Genomic DNA, 20,955 nt, shown 5'->3' on the forward strand with positions numbered 1-20,955 from the left:
CTGTCTCTACTAAAAATGCAAACATTAGCTGGGTGTAATGGTGGGTGCTTGTAGTCTCAGCTACTCAGGAGGCTGAGGCAGGAGAATCACTTGAACCCGGGAGGTGGAGGTTGCAGTGAGTGGAGATGACACCAAGACACTCCAGCCTGGGTGACAGAGTGAGACACTGCCTCAAAAAAAAGAAAAAAAAATGTGGTATGAACCACAGCTAAACTACAATCAATTAGAGAGTAAGCCAAAGCATCTCAAAGTATATCATCAGTTATCAGGCAATAACATGCAATTTTTCTAAAACCTAACTGAAATGCAGCTTTTAAAGACATTTCAAACGTGTCAATTTAGTCACATTTATTGAATAAAGTTAGCAAATGGATATCTCTTGAAAATGAGAGCTCCAGGGAATTAAAAAATGTAAAGTTCCCATTTCCTTTCTGTGTTAACACAGCTAATTATGATCTTTACTTCACATGCAAAAGTCAACAGAACAACTCAGTATTTCTCCAAATTATAAACAAGAATTACGCTAGAGAAATGAAACCCTAAAGAGAAACGGTCATATAACTAACCTCAGTCAAGTAGTTCTGGCAGTTATTTGATGTCTGAGGTTTGAAGTAGGAATTCTTACGGGCATTTGGGAAATATATTTTCTCTTGAGTCCTATACTAGTAAGATTTTCAACACAAGGTGACTCTCGACCTCGCCTTGTAGGAAGAGTGCTGAGAAAATATTTCACCTGCTCTTTCTCCATAAAGAGCTGATACTGATCATTGCTATTTTCTTATTCGATCTGTAAAGATAGCAAAGACAAATGCTTAATATTTCATTTTTCCTTAAATGATTCTTAATGACTTGCAGTTTTTAAAAACTTACCCTGAGAGTAAACCAAATTACCCACTAAATAGTGTTTTCACACAGAAGATGTGTGTAAGAGCATACCTGTTGTAAGGAATTATAATTTTAAAATCGTTCTAAAGAAGCACCATTGTTTCTAAGGTGATTTCTACCGAACAAGCAGTTCAAACAAAGTAGACAGGGAAGAGAAATGGCTATCAGTGATGTATGGCTCAACAGGTAAAACTTCCTGCCTTCTAAAATGGCTCTACTTGTAAGATTCTGAAGATTCCATTAGAAATACTTGTATTTAAAGGGTAATAATGTGGGAAAATGAATATGTTGATTTGCTTGATTATAAGAACCACTTCACTAGAAATAATTATATCAAAACATCATGTTGTACTCCTTAATGTAGGTTAAGAAAACTAAAATGAAAGAAAAAAAAAATCTAGGAATACTTGTGTTTAGTAAACCAGTTTTAGATTTCACTCTTGTACATTTCACCCATTATCTAGGACCAATTAAACATTTGGCACTGAGGAATAATTCAGAGCAACAACTCCTAGGGGAGAACTAGATTGTCTGGTTGGTGATCAAAAAGAACAAAAGCATCTCTGAAGGCAATTAGCCCCCAACACTGTGACCAAGGCCCTGGAGGTGGGGCATGTTCTTTCTGCCTTCCACACACCGCTTCAGGCTGAACAAGGTGTTATTTTTTAACCGCTTTGTGAATTACACTTCTTTAAATTCCTGTGATATTTATTCCCTATTTCACAAGGGTGCCTTTCTGCAACATCTTGAATATGTTACACAAATAGTCTTTCTTGAGGCACCCTCTGGTGATGATACTAAAGATCACAATCAAAAACAATTGTGCCCAGAGTAGCAGTACCACTTTGCATTTAGGTTGTGATCCACTGAAAAGTAAATTAAACACATTAATATTTCTATTTAGGGAAATTCTGACAAGTAATTTTATAACAAGATCACTTCATTAATTATAAAGCTTCAAAAATACTTAGTGAAAAAAACTAACAGATCAGGTTAATTACATGAGACTTTTCAGGAAAAAAAGCCATACAAAAGCAAAAAAAAAAAAAAATGAGAGGAGAGACAAAAACTATCTTTGACTAACATTTTAAAGGTAAAATTATTTACTAACATTATTTTTCAAAATTACATTGTCAAATTAGCATTCACTTCCTTCTAATCTCCTGAAGCCATCTCACTAAAAATTATGCTTTTGAAACAAATTAATGAGCTTAATTCATTTTCTATGAGTGTATGTTTTGACTTACTTAGTTAATTTTTTTGACATGGAACTGTTAGCTTTCAATGCTGCTGCAAAGGCTTCCTTATATTCTTCTAACTCAGTTGTAACCTCTTCATAAGCAGTTTTCATTTGTAGAATTTACATTCCACATCTTTAAGTGTGAGTTCCTTCTTATTTAGTGAAGCTGTATTATATCCTTGTTTAACTGCTCTAATTGTTTTTTATATTGTGCTTGTTCCTAAAACAGAGGAAAAGAATACACTTTTAAAACAATTATAACCTAATTATTATGTTTGTTGCCTTTCATTTTGAGTCAGTGATTCAAAGAGTATTTTTGAATATGTTAAAAAAGAGGATGAAGTTTAAAATATTTCAGCAATATCAAAACTAATAACTGAATTCAGAATTAAGTCTGATTTGTAAAAATTTGAAATCGTAATTATGCTAGTATTAATGTAATCTGGTCATATAAAAAGTAATAGAATCCATTCATAGTTTTAAAAAGTGATCAATGAACACTGTAGCTTAAGACCAATTCATAATTATCACATAATTTCTAAATCACAATTTTTTCCTATGCCAACTGGTCTTAATCATCAAATGACTCCATAATGAGAATCATTACTCTGAAAGATTGATTTTGTTATAATAATAATAATGGAAATTTAAATATTTAAAAGAAAAAACAGATATCTTTTTTTCTAGAACTCTACAAAGCAGATTGCTACAAGAGAGGCAGAGGTAACTATATATATATATATATATATAATCTCCAAAATATAATTTGCAGTGAAATAAATGAAAGCACATTACAAGTAAACTTACCTGATTTAAACAACTTACCTGTAAATGGATTTCTTCTAATTTTTCTACTGCCTGCATTGCCCTTTCATCTAGCTCTGATTTATATTCTTGTAGTTTACTAAGTTCTACCATACTGTTTTCCATATGTGTCTTAAGATTTAATATTTCTTCTTCCAACATCTTTTTATCCTCCTCAAGTTTTTCACATTCCTGTTGTACTTTTTTCATAGATAATAACTCCTGTTGAAAAACTTGATTCTCTTTAGCCAAATTGACACATTTTGAAGATACAGCTTCCTTCTCCGCCATAAGATCATCAAACTGCATGAATAAAATAGTATAGCTTGATAATGAAGTAGGCTGAGAATAATCTAATACAAAATCAATAGCAAATTTTGAAATGCATTTACTTGCAATAAAATGTTATCTGTAATGCAGCAGATTCTTCAAATGTGAACCCTTAAATTACTCAGAATTTTAAGAACAAAGTTAAAGCTACCATGAGTCATAAAAATATATTCTTTACTATCATCATCTTTGCCACAGAATTTTTGTACTTCATTTTACTTTTATTTTTCTGATAATTCATTTTTGTTCCTCCTTAAATGGCACAAAGTTATCTCCTAGTAAAAAGTGTCTAACCCCCTTCCTTCATTATCATTCCCCACAGTATGTCAAAAAAAGTTTCAGAGATATCATATTGAGTTATTTAGGCCAAAGTCAATAAATGGGTCTAGGAATAAGACTTTGAAAATGATATTACACTCTATACTAGGCATGGTGGCTCATGCCTGTAATCCTAGCACTTTAAAAAGCTGTGGCAGAAAGATCACTTGAGGCCAGGAATTTGAGATCAGCCAGAGCAACATAGTGAGACCCCCATCTCTACAAAAAAAAATTTTTTTAATTACCCGGGCATGGTGGTTCATGCCTGTAGACCCAGCTAGTTGGGATACTGAGGTGAAAGGATGGATTGTACCCAGAGTTCAGGGCTGCAGTGAATTATTATCACTGCACTTCTGCCTGGATGACAGACAAAGACCCTATCTCAAAAAAAACCACAAAATAATGAAATCTATGATTAAGGACTCTGATGCTATAAGCCTTTCCTTAAACTGCAAATGTTTCATGCTAATTTGAATTGCATTTTAAGAAGTAATGATTCTTGGGGTAAAGACCATAGAATACGGCACCCAGAAATAAATCCACATATTTCCAGCCAACTGATTTTGGACGAACATGCCAAGAATATACGCTGGGGAAAGGACAGCCTCTTCAAATGAATGACACTGGGAAAACTAAATATCCATATGGAGAAGAATGATATTAGCTTCCTATGTAACACCATATAACAACATAAACTCAGAATCGATTGAAGACTGAAATATAAGGCCCAAAATTATCAAACTACTCTAAGTAAATATAGGGAAAATGCTTGAGGACATTAGTCTGCACAAAGATTTTTATGGGTAAGACATGAGAAGCATAGGCAAACAACAAATCGTAGACAAAAGACACTACATTAAGCTAAAGAGCTTCTGTCCAGCAAACAACTGAGTGAAGAGAAAACCTGTAGAATAGGAGAAAATATTGTCAAGCTATTCACCTAATAAGGGACTAATATACAAAATATACAAAAAAACTCAAACAACTTCACAGTAAAAAAAATCTGAGTTTAAAATTGGGTAAAATATCTAACTATACTTTTTTTTAGAAAAAGAAATACAAATATCCAATAAATAAATTTTAAAATGCTCAGTATCACTAATCCTCAGGGAAATACAAATCAAATCTACAATGTGATATAATCTTGCTTCAATTTGAATAAATTGCTGTCATTGAAAAGACAAAAAAATAACAAATGCTGGTGAGGCTCCAGAGAACAGTAAACTCTTACATGCTGTTGGTGGGAAGGTAAATTAGTGCAGCCACAATAGAGAACAACAGGAGGTTTTCTCAAAAAAACTAATAATGGGACTGCCGAGGGATCCAGCAACCCCACTACTGGATATTCAGGCAATAGAAAAGAAAACAATAGATCAAAAGGATATCTGTCCTCATATGTTTACTGTAGCTCTATCCACAACAGCTTGTGTATGGAATCAACCAACATGTCCATCACCAAATGAATGGACGAAAAACTGTGGCACACAAACACAGTGGAATACTATTCACCGTATAAAGGAATTAAATCCTGTTATTCGTGGCCACGTGGATCAGTCTGACGGATGTTATGTTAAGTGCAGACACAGAAAGATAAATACTGCACATTCTTACTCATATAAGGGAGCTAAAGGAAAATTGAAGGCTGGGCAATATGGCTGATGCCTGTAATTTCCTAGCTCTTTGTAAGACCAAGGCAAGAGAATCATTTGAGGCCAAAAGTTCCAGAGCTCCCTGGGCAACATAGGGAGATATCTCTACAAAGTCAAAAATCAGACATGTGCAATGGTGCACGCCCATAATGCCAGCTGCTTAGGAGGCTGAGGTGTGAGGATCAGATGGGCCCAAGAGTTTGAAGCTGCAGTGAACTATGATCAAACCACTGTCTCCAGTCTGGGTGACTACAGTTGCCCAGAGCCCAGACTACAATAGCAAGACCCTGTCTCTTAACAAAAAAAAAGCTCACAGAAGTAGGGGAGGGGAGGCTGGTTAATGGATACAGAATTACAGTTAGATAAGAGGAGTGAGTTCTGGTGTTCTGCGGCATTTTAGGGTGAATATGGTTAACTATGACTTATTGTATATTTTTAAAAAGCCAGAAAATTTTGAATGTTCACAATTCAAAGAAATGAAAAATGGTTGAAGTAGTAAATGTGCTAGTTAGCTTGATCATTACACACTATAAACGTGTATAAAAATATCACTCTATAGCCCATAATTATGTATATATGTGTCAATTAAAACAAAAGAGAAGCTACATTCATCCCATTTAAAAAACAGAATATGGGCCAGCCTTACTGACTTCCTTCTAATGAGTAGAATGTAGTGAAAGGGATACCATGTGGCTTCCCTATCTCAGACTGTTTTCCCTTGGAACCCAGCCCCAATTGTGAGAGCCATCAGGCCACAAAGAGAGCCTGAAAGTGCCTGTGTCAGTGTTCATGCTGCCTGTCCCAACCAAGTTTACAGCCGATGGGCAGCATCAACCATCAAACAAGTGGGTGACCAAAGCTTCAGAGGATTCCATTTCCCCAACTGATCAGCTGTTCCTAGGGAAGCTGAAGGGAGCAGAGACAAGCTGTCCTGGCCAAGTTTTTCCCAAACCACAGGTTCATGAGCAAAATAAATGTTTTTCTTTCAAGCCACAAGACTCTGGGTAATTGTTAGGAAAATAAGTTTTAAAAAGAGACAACAGGAAACATAACTTATGCAGCAGAAAAGAGTCTCCTTTAAAGCAGGATCTAATAAATGTTGATATTTATTTATTGATGTCAAACATTATTGAGAAGCAGTAGATAACCAGGAGAGAGACATAAGCTGCTGAGGAGGAATTTTCCTAAAACTCCTTCAATTATGAACTCTGATAACAAGGCAAGGGTGTCTTCTTACAATTTCCCCTCAAGTTAGGAAGTAAGACTGGGAAGCAAGAAGATGTATGATTTGAAAAACACCTAGAAATACTGGGTGACATAGGCAAAATCAGACATTTACCTGATTTCAATTAACTAAAATTCTAAAAGAAGAAGTTTTGAGTATTTATTAATCAACCTAGTATTCAATTTTCATTTTCTTTTCTAAATGAGGAAATAAGGAGAATATTATGGAATGATTTTTATTCTTCACAGAAGTAAAATAAGCATAGTGTGTTTTTGAGTGTTAAGACACAAATGCAATTTCTCCTTTACCTTACTCCAAGCTTGTTTGTATGGAGAAGTTAAGACCATCCCATCTCTATGTTATGCCACAATGCTTCTCTATAGCACACAACTTGGCTCTGAAATTTTGAAAGTCAAAATACTAATCTACTATGTGTCTCTGATAAATTGCCTGAATGTTATCTGATTTTGAAGTGCTGCACTCCTAAGACTTTTTCTTGGAATGAGTTAAACGTTTTATTCCAAGAATCCTCTACTGAGCTAGAAAGCAGAGCTGCGCATCTCTGTTTCAGTAAAGGGAGGTCAATGCAGGGAACTGTGGTTTCTGAGAATGCAAGATCTGCACTAAGAAAAGGATTAGCCACAGTGCTACCCAAGAGAACTAGCTACCAGGAGGAAAGAGGGTCTGTAAACTGCAAGATGATGACTTCACTTGATTTCCACTGAGAAAAGCTGGTGGCTCAGACTTAAACTTCTCCTTCCTAGATGATAAACATCTATGGAAGGTTCTATGAATTATAATGAGTTAGTAAAACATAATGCACTGAATATTAGACTATGTCAGCAGATCCTGTAACCAAAACTTACTGAAAATATAACTATAGTGGGAGGCAATGGAAAAGAGACTAAAGGCTTGAATGGAGAAAAAAAGAAATTAAGTGTGTCTTGTAAGCCTGGCGTCTGATCATGTCTTAGAGGAAGTAAGGTATAAGCTGGCCAGAGACTCCTTTGTGACACAAAAGGTTAAGTTACAGACATTCCACTAAATTTAATTTTTATTATGATATAAGACAACTGGTAATATGCAACATGATTGAAAAAAACTTCTCATTCAATTCGATTGGGCCTTGACATAAGAATAGACATAAACAAGCTAAGAATTGACAATCTAAAAATAAGCCTGCACTTTTACAGTCAATTGATTTTATACAAGCTTAACAAAAGAACAAAATGGGAAAAGAATAGTCTTTTCAACAAATGGTGCTGGGACAACTGGGTATCCATAAGCAAAAAATAAATAAAGTTTGACCAAATATCTTATTTAATAATTAACTCAAAATAAAATATTTAACTGTAAAAGCTAAAACTATAAAACCCTCAGAAGAAAACACTGGCATAAATCTTCGTGACTGCATTTGCCAGTGTTTTCTTAGCTATGACTCCAAAGGAAAAATGGATTCAATGGACTTCAAAATTGAAAACTGCTGTGCCTCAGAAGACAGTATGAAGGAGTGAAAAGGTAAGACGCCAAGTAGAAGAAAGTATTTGAAAAGCGTGTATCTGATAAGGGACTTACATATATAGGAAATATAAATAACTCTTGCAATTAATAAATAACAAGATAAGCCAATTTTAAAAAATGGGCAAAGATTTTGAATAGATATATCTGCAAAGAAGATATAAAGATGGATAAGCACATTAATAGATGCTTAATGTAATTAGTCATTAGGAAAATGTAAATCAAAACCACATGTGGTATCACTTCACACCACAGGATAAAATCTTTGTTCAAGAAAAAAGAGTGTTAGGAAAAATGTAAAGAAATTAAAACCCTTATCTAATGCTGCTGGGAATGTAAAGTGATGCAGCCACTTTGGAAAACAAACTGGCAGCTCCTTAAAGGGTTAAGCATGAAGTTACCATATGACACAGAAATTCCAGTCATAAGTATATGTTCCAGAAAAGTAAAAACATACGCATGCACAAAAACTCATACATAAATGTTTACAGCAGCATTATTAATAGGAGTCAAAAAGTGGAAAGAACCAGAACGTCTGTCACCTTTGGGTGGGAGAGAACCCAAAAGTCCATCACCTGGTGAATGGATAAATGAAATGTTTGATGTATACATACAGTGGAATATTACTCAGCAATAAGAAGAAATTAAGTACAGATACCGTATTAGGAGGAGACAGCAAAATGCCTAGGCAGATACAGAAGGGTCCCTGGAGAATCTCCAACCAGCCCCACAAGTGTTTACACCAGATATTATGTGCAGATAAGGGAACCTGGACTTGTCTTGCCTGGACATGCCCACAGCAGACCGGAGGCCCACATGCAGTGGGGGGATGGGGTGGAGTCACCAGGAATTCACGCCTTATGCAGAGGAGGAGCCTGGCCGCTTCAGCTCATGTGATCCTGGTATTCAATTGTGAGGTGGAAACCTCTTTGCAGGACCCCTCTCTTTGCTGAGAGCTGTCCTTTCACATAATAAATTCTGCCCTCCTCAATGTGTCTGCATGCTTAATTTTTCCTGGTCACGAGAGAAGAACCCAGATGTAGCTGAACTAAGGAGCAAAAACCCGGCATGAATACCTGCTACAGCACAGATGCAGCATGAAAAATTATGCTAAGTGAAATAAGCCAGTCCCAGCAGACCACTTGCTTTTTATTTCAGAGACTTATAGGCAAATGTATACAAAGAAGGTGGGTGGTTCCCTAGGGCTGATGGAGGATGAGAAAACTGGTGAAGATGGCTAAATGATGTGGGGTTTGTTTTTCGGGTGATGAAAATGTTCTAAAATTAACTGTAATGATGACGGCATAACTCTCTGAAAATACTAAAGTTAATGAATTCTATACTTTAAATGAGTAAATTGCATAGCCTGTTCATTATTTCTCAATAAAACTGTTACCCCCCACCCCAAATTAATTTGGTACTAGAGATCTGGAGATAGGTACTACTTGGTTTCAAATCACTGGCCAGGGTTCAAGGTCTAAGAGAATCAACAACGTGTCCTTTTTATAGAAAAAGAGATTTATATTTTACAAGCTATCCTTTTCATTAGTATCAAGTCTGTAAAATTAAATGAAAAATCTTTCTTTCACTGCTTAAAGCACTGACAGATTTATATAGAGGAATAAGACCTTGTTTTCTTTGGCCCCAATTTCTATCTAAAGGGTCTGGGAAACACACCCTTCAAACTATCAAATCTCATCAGATGGGTTTTATTAACACTTATAATGTGGCTTCCTTTCTAATCTGATTCTGGTGCAGCATCACAGAGAGAAGAAGCTGAAGGAAATCAAAATATTTTACCCCCAAATATATTTTTTGACGTATTTTGAAATGGCTGCTGCAGGGCCAAGAGATTGAAATGGCCCTCATTAAGGTAGCCCAATCTCTCCCCTTCTAGGTCTTCCCAGATCTGGGGAAGATTAACTAAGAGCCTGAGGCATTTAAAGTTTGAAAAGATATATTTACCCTCTATTTTCTCAACATATTTTGGCAGAATTTGGATTTTTCCATTATCAATATTTTCCAAAATGCATGATTTTTAATACCAAAACTGATTTAAAATTACCATACGTTGGAATATAAATTATTCTATTATAAAGATACATGCATTTGCATGTTCACTGCAGCACTATTCACAATAGTAAAGACATGGAATCAACCCAGATAGACATTATCAGTGATAATGGGATAAAGAAAATGTGGTATATATACACCATGGAATACTATGGAGCCATAAAAATGAATGAGATCATGCTCTTTGCAGGGATATGGATGAACCCGAAGCTGATATCTTCAGCAAACTAATGCAGGAAGAAAAAACCAAACACTGCATCTTCTCACTTATAAGTGGGAGCTGAACGATAAGAACACATGGACTCGGGGAGGGGAACAACAAACACTGGGGCCTGTTGGGGTCAGGAGGGAGAGCATCAAGATCAATAACTAATGTGCACAGGGCTTAATATCTAGGTGATGGATTGATAGGTGTAGCAAACCATCATGGAACACGTTTACCTATATAAGAAACTTGTTGGCCAGACTGGTCTTGAACTCCTGACCTCATGATCTTCCTGCCTTGGCCTCCCAAAGTGCTGGGATTACAGGTGTGGCCACCATGCCTGGTGGCTATTTCTCTTTTTAAATTCTCTCAGGACTCCTAAAATCTCAAAACTTTGACCTAGATTCCCTAATCTACATTTCCAGCTCTGACCATTTTCTTGAGGTCTCTTCCTTCTAGTACACATATTATAGAAAATATTCTCAACCACATGCTCATACATTGCTAATTGGTGCAGATTGCTTTTGTAGATAGTGAATGTTGTCTATTTTATGTTGGTTCTCATTAATGTTACTTTGAGTATACTGTTATTTTCTAATCTCAAAGGGGGACTATCTCACTGTTATGATAGTAACCAGTATACTTTGTCCTTTTTTTCTTGCTTTCTTCTTTTTTGGACCAGTATACTTTGTCTCTTTTTTGTTTTTCTTTTTTTTTTTGTTTTGAGATGGAGTCACACTGTGTCATCCAGGCTGGAGTACAGTGGCATCATCTCAGCTTACTGCAACTTCCACCTCCTGGGTTCAAGTGATTCTCCTGCCTCGGCCTCCCAAGTAGCTGGGACTACAGGTGCACACCACCACACCTGGCTAATTTTTGTATTTTCAGTAGAGACAGGGTTTCACCATGTTGGCCAGGCTGTTTTTGAACTGCTGACCTCAGGTAATCCACGCACCTCAGCCTCCCAAAGTGTTGGGATTACAGACGTGAGCCACGGCACCCAGCCCTCTTTCTCTTTTATGATAAAAACTTTCCCATGAGAATCATATTATCAATTGTTTGCCTTTGTTTTCTTTTAAAGAAATTCCTTTTCCATAGAGATATGGCATGATGAAAGTCTTGTTCTAAAGTTTCTTTTGGGGGACACTTAACTATGTCATTGGGAAGCTTCAGTAAGTAGAGATCTCCCTTCTTCTCACTCAAGATTCTTCATCTCAAAATGGTGTCCACCAAATGTCTTAATCCAGGTAGTCGCTTGTTTAGAAATTCATGAAATAAGAACCTTCTCGAGAAGTTGGAGGCTATTGATTGAGATGGTTTAACGCTGCCCCTTATTATATGTTTTACTCCCAAGGTAGACATCAAAGTGGCTAATAATTCTATGACTGATGTCTAACTCACTTCTATGGGAATCTATACAAAACGTTTTATTTATGAGACAGAGTCTCCCTCTGTTACCCAGCCTGGAGTGCAGTGGCTTGATCACTGTTCACTACAGCCTCAATATTCCAAGCTCAAACGACCCTCCTACCACGGCCTCCCAATGTAGCTGGGACTACAGCCGTGCACCACCATGCCTCAGATAAGTGTTTAATTTTTTTTTTTTTTTTGAGACAGGGTCTCACTATATTGCTCTGGCTGGTCTCAAACTCATGGGCTCAAACGATCCTCCTGCTTCAGCCTTCCAAAACCAGGTGTTTAACTGGGGACTAACATGAAACACTTAGAAGACTACGTGGAACATAGTGAGCTACATAAAATATTTGCTATTAGCATAATAATTTTATTGTATATCTTAACAAAATTGTGTATTTTAGGCAGGTGGCATGCCAATGGAAGTACTCTCCTATAGCTGCACTGAATCATTCTTACCACTGAGAGTTGCAGCAAATGGGGGACATAATTTATACTTACTTTTCTCTCTGTATGACTCATTAGGCAATGACTATGTATGTACTACAATGTAAACAGCACCTCCTGGATTGAATAGTACATAACTGACATGACCAGCAGAGACAGGCTAAAGGCACTGAGCTGAAAACCCTGGACTCTATTGCTAAATCAAGGCTCCTGAATCTGTTCCCTCTGAGCAACTGTTGCTGTGGTGCTGCCTTCACAAGCACTCTGCTGAGCACTCAGATTGAGGTGCTCTGCTATCTGTCATCGGACAAGCTGCACCCAGAACTGTTCAGCTGACAAACTGGTAGCAGTCCAGAAATACAGTTCTGCTGCATAGTGAAAAAAGGCCAATTTAGATTCTTTTTCATAGAGAGAAAAACATAAATATGTGATTTAACAAGTCTCCTGTATTAAACTAATTGGTTTAGATTTGATATATAATTGCTAAAAACACACTTAGAATATAAACCTTACTGTGTCAAGGTCTCAAAGAAGAAATAATTGGTATGGTATAAAGTATTGAATTGTATGCTACAAACTTCTAAGCTAAAATATTTTCAATGTATGCAAGGATAGGTGGCATACATATTATATATTATTCCCCCATTAAGCAAATTTATAATGAGAGAAAATTATCTTCCATAAAAAAAGCCATGTAAAATTAAGAACTAAGTTTTTCTGCACAGACTAGACAATGATTGCTAACACATAAGGTCAATGAGAGAACAGTCAGAGAAAGCTTCATGAAAACAATAAATTGTCTGCCACGTCTGAGTGAATGAGGCTAGATGAACAGAAACTGAGAAGGTAGAAAGAATAGCATGAGCAAGACAAGTGCTGAAATCTGCCCACTTAACTCTGAGGATAAAGTCCAATGGCAGAGAAATAAAAATCCGTGTCCACATAATAACCTGTAAGTGAATGTTCACAGCAGCATTTTTCATAAAAGCTAAAAAGTGGAAACTAACCTAAAGGTCCATCAACTGATGAAAGAATGGAAAACCAGTGTAGCCATGGAATAGAATATCATTTAACTATAAGAAGAAATAAACTACCAATGTGTGCTAAAACATTATGCTAAGTGAATTCTGAAAACATTATGCTAAGTGAAAAAGCCAGTCACAAAGGACTACGTATTGTATAACTCTATGTATATGAAATAAGCAGAACAGGCAAACATATGGAGACAAAAGTAGATAGATGGTGGTCGCCTACAACAGAGGTAGGTGGAGGGACATGGAGGAAGGCTGCAGTCATGCCTAGGAGATGTGGGGTTGCTTTTCAGGGTGATGAAAATGCTGTGAATATACTAATAGATACTGAGTTGTACATTTTAAATGGTCGAACTCTCTGAAATGTGAATGATATCTCAGTGAAACTGTTTTTAAAATCCAAAGGCAGGATCAAGATAATTTTCTCAACTCTCAATTTTTGATGTACATGTTATCTCAAATTTAAATATTTCCACAGTTTTATAGTATATTTTAAATAAAAGATAAATAAAGAAAATGCCTAACTTTTCAAATAGTTTGTAAATTAACCTAAAACATGCACTTTTAAAAGAATAGTATAATGGCCTTTCTGTACAAGTTAAACTAGAATCTGTGAAATAAATAGACACAGATTCTGTGTCCACTCACAAAAGTGAAGAAATAAGACAATTTTCTGGAACATTCCATGAAACATTCTTCTCTGATTTAATCTGGCCTGCCTCATCAGAGCAATACAAAAATTACTTAAAAATACTGTTTTAACAGGACAAAAGTCAGTTTTCTATGAGGAATGATGTATAATTCTCAACTTTTCCAAGGGTACATATTGTAAGAGAAAAGGTATGCAATGGTTTTTCAAAATGGTAGAATGAAAGTCACTATATAAAAAAAAAGTATGTTATAGAGATAGTAAAATGGAAATAATTCATTGTAATGAAAATAAAAAATCAAGCTTCTGCCATAATTAGTATCCTAAAACATGTTATGTAATTCAACTAGCTACAGAATAACAGTTGACATGCTAAGTTCCATACATACTTGACTTTCCACTTGAAATAATTTCTTCTTTGGGACCTGTGTCTCATCCAAATTAATGTGATAATGTGATATACCTTCCAGTGGAGACTCTAACATAGTTAATTTTTTTAGGCTGTCAGCCGCTTCTTGTTGAAGTTGTCTCACAACCACCTGAGAAAATATTTTTGTTACTGATTTTATAAATTGCCTTATTATTAAATTATGTTAATAATATTTAACTCTAACATACCTACTTTGAAAATTATCACCACACATATCAATTCACCTTCTTTTAATCACATGTACACATTTGTATTTATTACTGAATTCAGTGAGGGATGCACAATATGTTCTCTTCCTGCCAAGTTGGTATTCTCTTACTTACATAACAGATTCATCCCACCATTCAATCATCTTAGAAGCTCAACTCAACCTCAAAGTTCCTGACATATTCAATCACCTGTTCAAATCCTTCCAGCAGATTCCTATCTCAGAATAAAAGTAAAATTCCAAAGACCTTTGAGGTCCTAGGTAAACAGGTCTCTACCTCCCTCTCTGACTTCAAAGCTCCTACAACTCCCTCCTGTAATTACTCCATTCCCACTGTACGTGAAGCCTGCCACCCCTCAGCCTGAAAATAGGGATCTAATGCCTTACTCATAAATCACAGGCAGCTACAAGTATCTTTGTACTGAAAAAAATTATATTCCAATGATAGTCATTGAGCCTTGAAATAAAAATTAGGAGCTAATTATTAATATAAATATTCAAAGTAAACTATAAATACCAGTGGGAAGACTAAACCAAATATAGTTTTGCTAAATATTACCACATGTATCCTAAATTATGATTTTATAACAAGTAGGTGCCTTTAAAACATTACATAGTCATAAAAATATGTAATTTGACATGTTTTCAGATTTGTTAAATTAATATGATTAATAACAAAGATATACCAACTAAAATACATAAAAAGCTACTTAAAGCAAGGTATTACAAGACACAGCAATACACTTCAGTTCATCTGGGAAATCTAGAATTAAGTGTCAAAGAAAATCAATTAAATTTTAATTTGAAAATACTCATTTCAGGTGTAAACATTTCCATTTATACTTACATTATGGTCTTAACATGTGGCAACATAAAGTCATTAAAATTATTATTTCAGCAGTACAGAACTATCTACCTTAAAATATGACTCTGTGCCTAATAAAATTTCATAGGTGACACAATGTCTTTTCTCAAAGTAAATCATCTCTCACCTCTACCTTTTATTTCCTAGAAATGAGGCACGTTTCTAAGCTGGTATAGTAAACACGGTTTTCCTTTTTTTTTTTTTTATTAAAACAGATTTTTTGAAATATAATTTACATACTATAGAATGTATCTGTTTTAACTTAAAGTTAAAAGATTTTTTAGTCCATTTACTGAGTTGTGCAGCCATCTCTACAATCCAACTTTACAGCATTTCCATCACTGCAAGATCCCTCACGCCCATTAGCAGTCACTACCAGCTTTCAGCCCCAGCCCTTTGCAAACATTAGTCTACTTTTTGTCCCTATACGTTTATCTTTTCTGGATGCTTCATGTAAATGGAATTATACAGTATGGTAAACACACTTTTTATCCATTGATTTTTATATTCAACTAAGTTCAACATGTATCCAGAACCAAATGTTTAAATTTTCTTTCTAAAAGTTTGAAAATATTTATCTTCCTTGATACTTACTACTCTTTCTGCTTTCTCTCTCTCATATTGAAAGAGACTTTCTTTTAAATGATCACATTCATTCGTTACCTTCTTACTTTTCTCTTCTAGCATGAGGTCTTTCTTTCCACTCTCAATAAAGCCTCTTTGGATATTACTTACTATCTCTTTATGATCCTCTTTCTGATGAACATCATCTAGTTGCTGTTCAATGCACGGATTTTCATGTTGGAGTTGACATATCCTCTCTTCTACACAGCTCCACTTTCCAGTGGAATTATTCACTTTAGCTTCTGCATTTTCATATATCTCTTTCATTTCCTTTATTTGCTGCTGTGTTTGGCTTAGGTCGTTTGGAGAGTTTCTAAAGCCAATGACTTTTTTCTGAGAGTATCTCTTTTCTTACGGAACTTATCTTTTAAGGTATTGAATTTAATTTGCGTTTTAGAAAGTTGTTCAGTAAGAAACTCATTCTTAACTTCTTCTTCGGAAATATCAGAACTCATTTTTACTTGTACGGAAACATCTTGTGTTCTAATGCAAGTTTTAGGTTTCTTTCTGTTTTCACACTTTCACTGTGTTTACTTATAGCAGCAGTCAGTCTAGACTGATGATTCAATTTCAGCTTCCAGTCTTTTGTTGCTTTCTTCTTCCTTCAACAGTTCAGAATTGAGCCTCGTATTCTCAGCTTTGAGATCATTAAGCTCTTGTTGATACCGGAATGCTGTTTTTGTTATCAATTCCTCATTGAGTTTTATATACTTTTCAAGGGCAGCATTTGTTTTTTAACAATTTTAATGTCCTTAAGATATTTATTTTCTTTTTCCAGGTTGTCATTTTTCATTGTGCATATTTCCTGTCTGAATATAGCAATATCTGTCTTCAAAATGCAATTTTCATCCATCAGATCTTTCATTTCTTCGTGATTATGAAAATCCTAAATAAAACAAAAGAAAGTTTTAGCTAGTACGCAATAAAATAACGTATCATGATTACCTCTGAAGTTAAAGAATAACCTGCACATCCATATACTAAAAAGGTTACTGTAAGTGGATATCCAACTGGAGAAAAAGTTGAAGCAAAACTTTGAACCTTATAGAGCATAAGTTCCAAAAAGTTCAGAAATTTATTTAAAGTCAATGAATTTATAAAAGTAAATACACACACACACACGCACACCAGAGAATTTTTAAGAATTTCAGAATTGGAAAAGCCTTTCCCTGAATTACAACAAACTCAAAAGCATAAATTAAAGCATTAACAAATTTGACTAAATTAAAATATATCAAAAAATTGCATTTACACTTTTGATATCTAACCCATACACCACCCTATAGTAAGAACCTTACTTCACACGTATTTGGACAGATAAAATTTCCCAGAGTTACTACAGTTCTGTTTCACTGATAACATTCTATTTCAATTTGACTCTTTTAACACTTTTATAGTCAGTTGTAAGAATTACATTTACTAAATCATAAATCTAGACATTATACGAGTCACTCCTATATACATTCATTGATGAACTCATCTAGTTACCACAATTTTGAAAAAGAAATGTTAAAAATATAAGCAAGCTACAGGATTTTCCCCAGGACTTCTGACGCTACTTCTAGTTCTCTGACAGATCACAGTTACTTCTGTGGTGTAAATGTATCAATACGAAAGAAAACTTTTATTTCAAAACACCAATGGTAAATAAGATAAAATTTATAGAGCTCTTCTTAGAATATCATGAGATTATTTGTGATTGCAATAATTTGTTTCCTCTTTATAGTATTAGGTACACTAATCAATATGAAATAGCGGGAAGTACAAGGAACAATTTTACTGGGAAAAAAATCTTTATCAATAGGTTATCACTAAGTATATATTATGGCATATTATTGTTTTCAAAAGCTCTTTGTAATAAAATAATATCCTATGTGGATGCCAAGATTTATAATAAATATTAATAATTGTACCTGTAAGTGTCATCATTCATTTTTTGAAAATGAGATAACATTTCTGGTTTGTTTTAGACCAAAATATTATATATTACATCAAGAGGATATTATAAGTAACATTGATAAAATAATGTTTAAAATATAGAATTTTTACCAAAGATTGATTTATCTGATTTGGAGTATTTCTTGTAGTCTTCAGTTTCATCTCTAGTGATTGAACAGTTGGTTCAAGTTGTTTTGCTTCAACTTCTTTCTTATATTGTTTCTCTTTCCTTTCTAATTCTTCTCTATTTTTTTGTACAGCATATTAACATTTGTTTTTTCTTCACTTTCTTGTCTTAAGATGCATCTGCAGATAAAGACATTTATCTTAAAATTCATTTTGTTAAAAAACAAAGAGATCATCCTGTGATCTACCTCTGCAGATGCTCTTTATCATCCTAATAAAATTTCTATGTTCTGGATTATTTATCCTTTGTAGTTCTCAGATATTTAATTTCTCACTTCAACATCTTCAAACTAATGCATATACTTGAAAAGTAGTAAGGAAAGAATATTCTGCTAAAGTTTTTGTTACTAGTCACTCTAGTATGTATTATAAAAAAGGATACTGGAAATAATTCAGTATAGTTAGAAGTTCAAAATTACCTTTTCAAATCACACAGTCATAATTACTCCCCGATTAGAAAAGATCGTTTACAATCAACTAAATTTTTAAAGTTACTATTTATTGACAAGCGTATAAGTTCACTAGAAATAAATTTTCATCTCTATGAAATATTGTAGGTGTCTCTCCAAATGATTTACAGAGTAAGATGTCTCTCACACAAACTATATCTGCAGATGATTGTCATCTAAAACTAGGCTAAAGAGTCTAACATCTGTTACCCCACACTTTTTATAATTCTTTCTTAATACTTCCAATTCACCTTCTTATTACATATATTTTATATATTTATTAAGCTGTTGTTCATTATGTGTAATATATAATTAATGCCCTTAATAAGTATGTGTATGTTTACACAAGTTATGTTTTCCTGTGAAATCTAGTCCCAGAAGTGGAGTTGTTGAGTTAAAGGGATGTCAGGTTATTTGAAATTTTGATACACAGCACTAAGTTACCCTTCAGAAATAATTTACCAATTTCATATACCAACAGTGTATGAGAATGCCTTTTTCCTCACATTTTCAATGGTAGTAATTACTTTTTCAATATCAGCATGACTTTACAAAATATATCTTATTTTATGTTAATTTGCATTTTTCTGATTACCAGGCAGGGCTAAATATCCCTGGTAAAACTATAAAACTTGTTAATCATAAGGAACATTAGTCCAATTTTGAATTAGTTTATAGCACAATGACAATTATCTGCTGAGAAATGCTGCTATAGGTGGCCAGTCACGGTGGCTCACTCCTGTAAACCCAGCACTTTGGGAGGCCGAGGTGGGCAGAACACCTGAGGTCAGGAGTTCGAGACAAGCCTGGATAACATGGTGAAACCTCATTTCTACTAAAAATACAAAAAATTAGTTGGGCAGGGTGGCACATGTCTGTAATCTCAGCTACTAGGGAGGCTGAGTCAGGAGAATCACTTGAACCCAGTATGCATAGGTTGCAGTGAGGTGAGAACACACCATTGCACTCCGGCTTGGGCAACAAGAGAGAAACTCCATCTCAGAAAAAAAAACAAACAAACAAATAAAAAAACAAACAAAAACACACTGCTATAGGCTTACTTACCTATCATGCTCTTCCTTCAGTTTCTTGGGAAATTGCTGAGGATACGTTTTCCCAACCTTTCTCTTTTTGGTTAATCTGTCAGCAGCAGCAGAAGACGTACTATGACATACATTTTCTGATAGTTGTAGTTTTTCACTTTTGTTTGTATTATTTCCTTCTTTGACCTTTAATAAAAGTAATATGAATAATAATAATTATTTTATTCAATAAAAAACTTTTTCCCTGATTTTTTCACTTGATTCAGGTTAACTATCACCATTTTAATGATAAAAGTATTTTGTGCTTACTTTAATTTTATCATTATACATAATAATTATAAGATACTTATCATTTTATCATTGAAATTTTTGTCAAGTCTGCTCATTTCTGTTTGAGTGAATGGAATAATTTTCCAAAATTTCAAAAAGGACTCTTCTCCATTTTGTGCTTTTATTCGCATCCACTCTTTGCTATCTGATATAAACGTTTATGCTATCTGACTGGCAGAAACAGAGAAATAAAAAGACACAGACATGACATATATCTTCAGTCATTGCCACCTGGATTTTACATGAAATAGCCAGATTAAGAGGATGTGACCTTGTAGGCCTTCAGGAAGAGTAAAGAAGTTATCCCTTTTCTGCACTGAGCTATTCTTTTCCCCACTGCCTTTTATCTCTTTTTTTTTTTTTTTTTGGATCCTGGGATATCAAAAAAGTGAAAGTTCTCCCTGAACTATGGGAACCAATGTTTGCCACAACACAAGAAGCAGAGTGAAACTGCTGAGTTTCTAGTGCAGAATTCTGGAAAACGAGATGCTTCCCAGATTTCACATTCAATTACCACAAACATTTATAGGTGGAAAACATACGGTACAGTTATCTACTTTAGCCCCATTATCTACTGAAAATGGGAGTCAAACCAACCAAGACATATGAAATGTTTCATCCAGAGCTCTTGAGGTGGCATTCCCTAGCATTTCACGGCACCAAATAGCGTGATACAATTCCATATTGCTGAATTACATAAATTACCAGATAAATTTATCAAATTAGATATATTAAAAGTCTAACTTGAGCAAAGCAATTTAACACCTCAGAGGGTGGGAAAAGGCCTCATCTGCTTTTACTTTGAAAGAAGAAAATCTCTAGATTTTTGTCTATCTTTAGAACACAATGTACAGAACTCAACTTTCTACTAAAGAGTCAAAGGCTAAATTTTTAGCCAAGAAATTATGCTTCTTTCTTACATGATAAAAATCATACATGCCAAAACTTAACATACTTTATTAAACAACATAATGTAAGGTCTGATTCAACAGAAATATTGGAGTGGTGATTTTTTAAAATATGTGGAAGTATATATTTGTTTTCAAAATATTGGAAATAACCATGATGGAACTATAAATTCAAACAGTTTGAGCT

General features: G+C 34.6%; 1 pseudogene; it reads right to left on the bottom strand.

Annotated features, from left to right (window-relative positions):
- Positions 1-401: 401 nt before the first annotated feature.
- On the bottom strand, positions 402-19,638 carry LOC107970160 (ankyrin repeat domain-containing protein 18B-like; annotated as a pseudogene).
- Between the last annotated feature and the right edge of the window lie 1,317 nt (positions 19,639-20,955).

The sequence above is a fragment of the Pan troglodytes genome, chromosome 17, assembly GCF_028858775.2.
Source record: "Pan troglodytes isolate AG18354 chromosome 17, NHGRI_mPanTro3-v2.0_pri, whole genome shotgun sequence".
NCBI classification, from domain to species: domain Eukaryota; kingdom Metazoa; phylum Chordata; class Mammalia; order Primates; family Hominidae; genus Pan; species Pan troglodytes.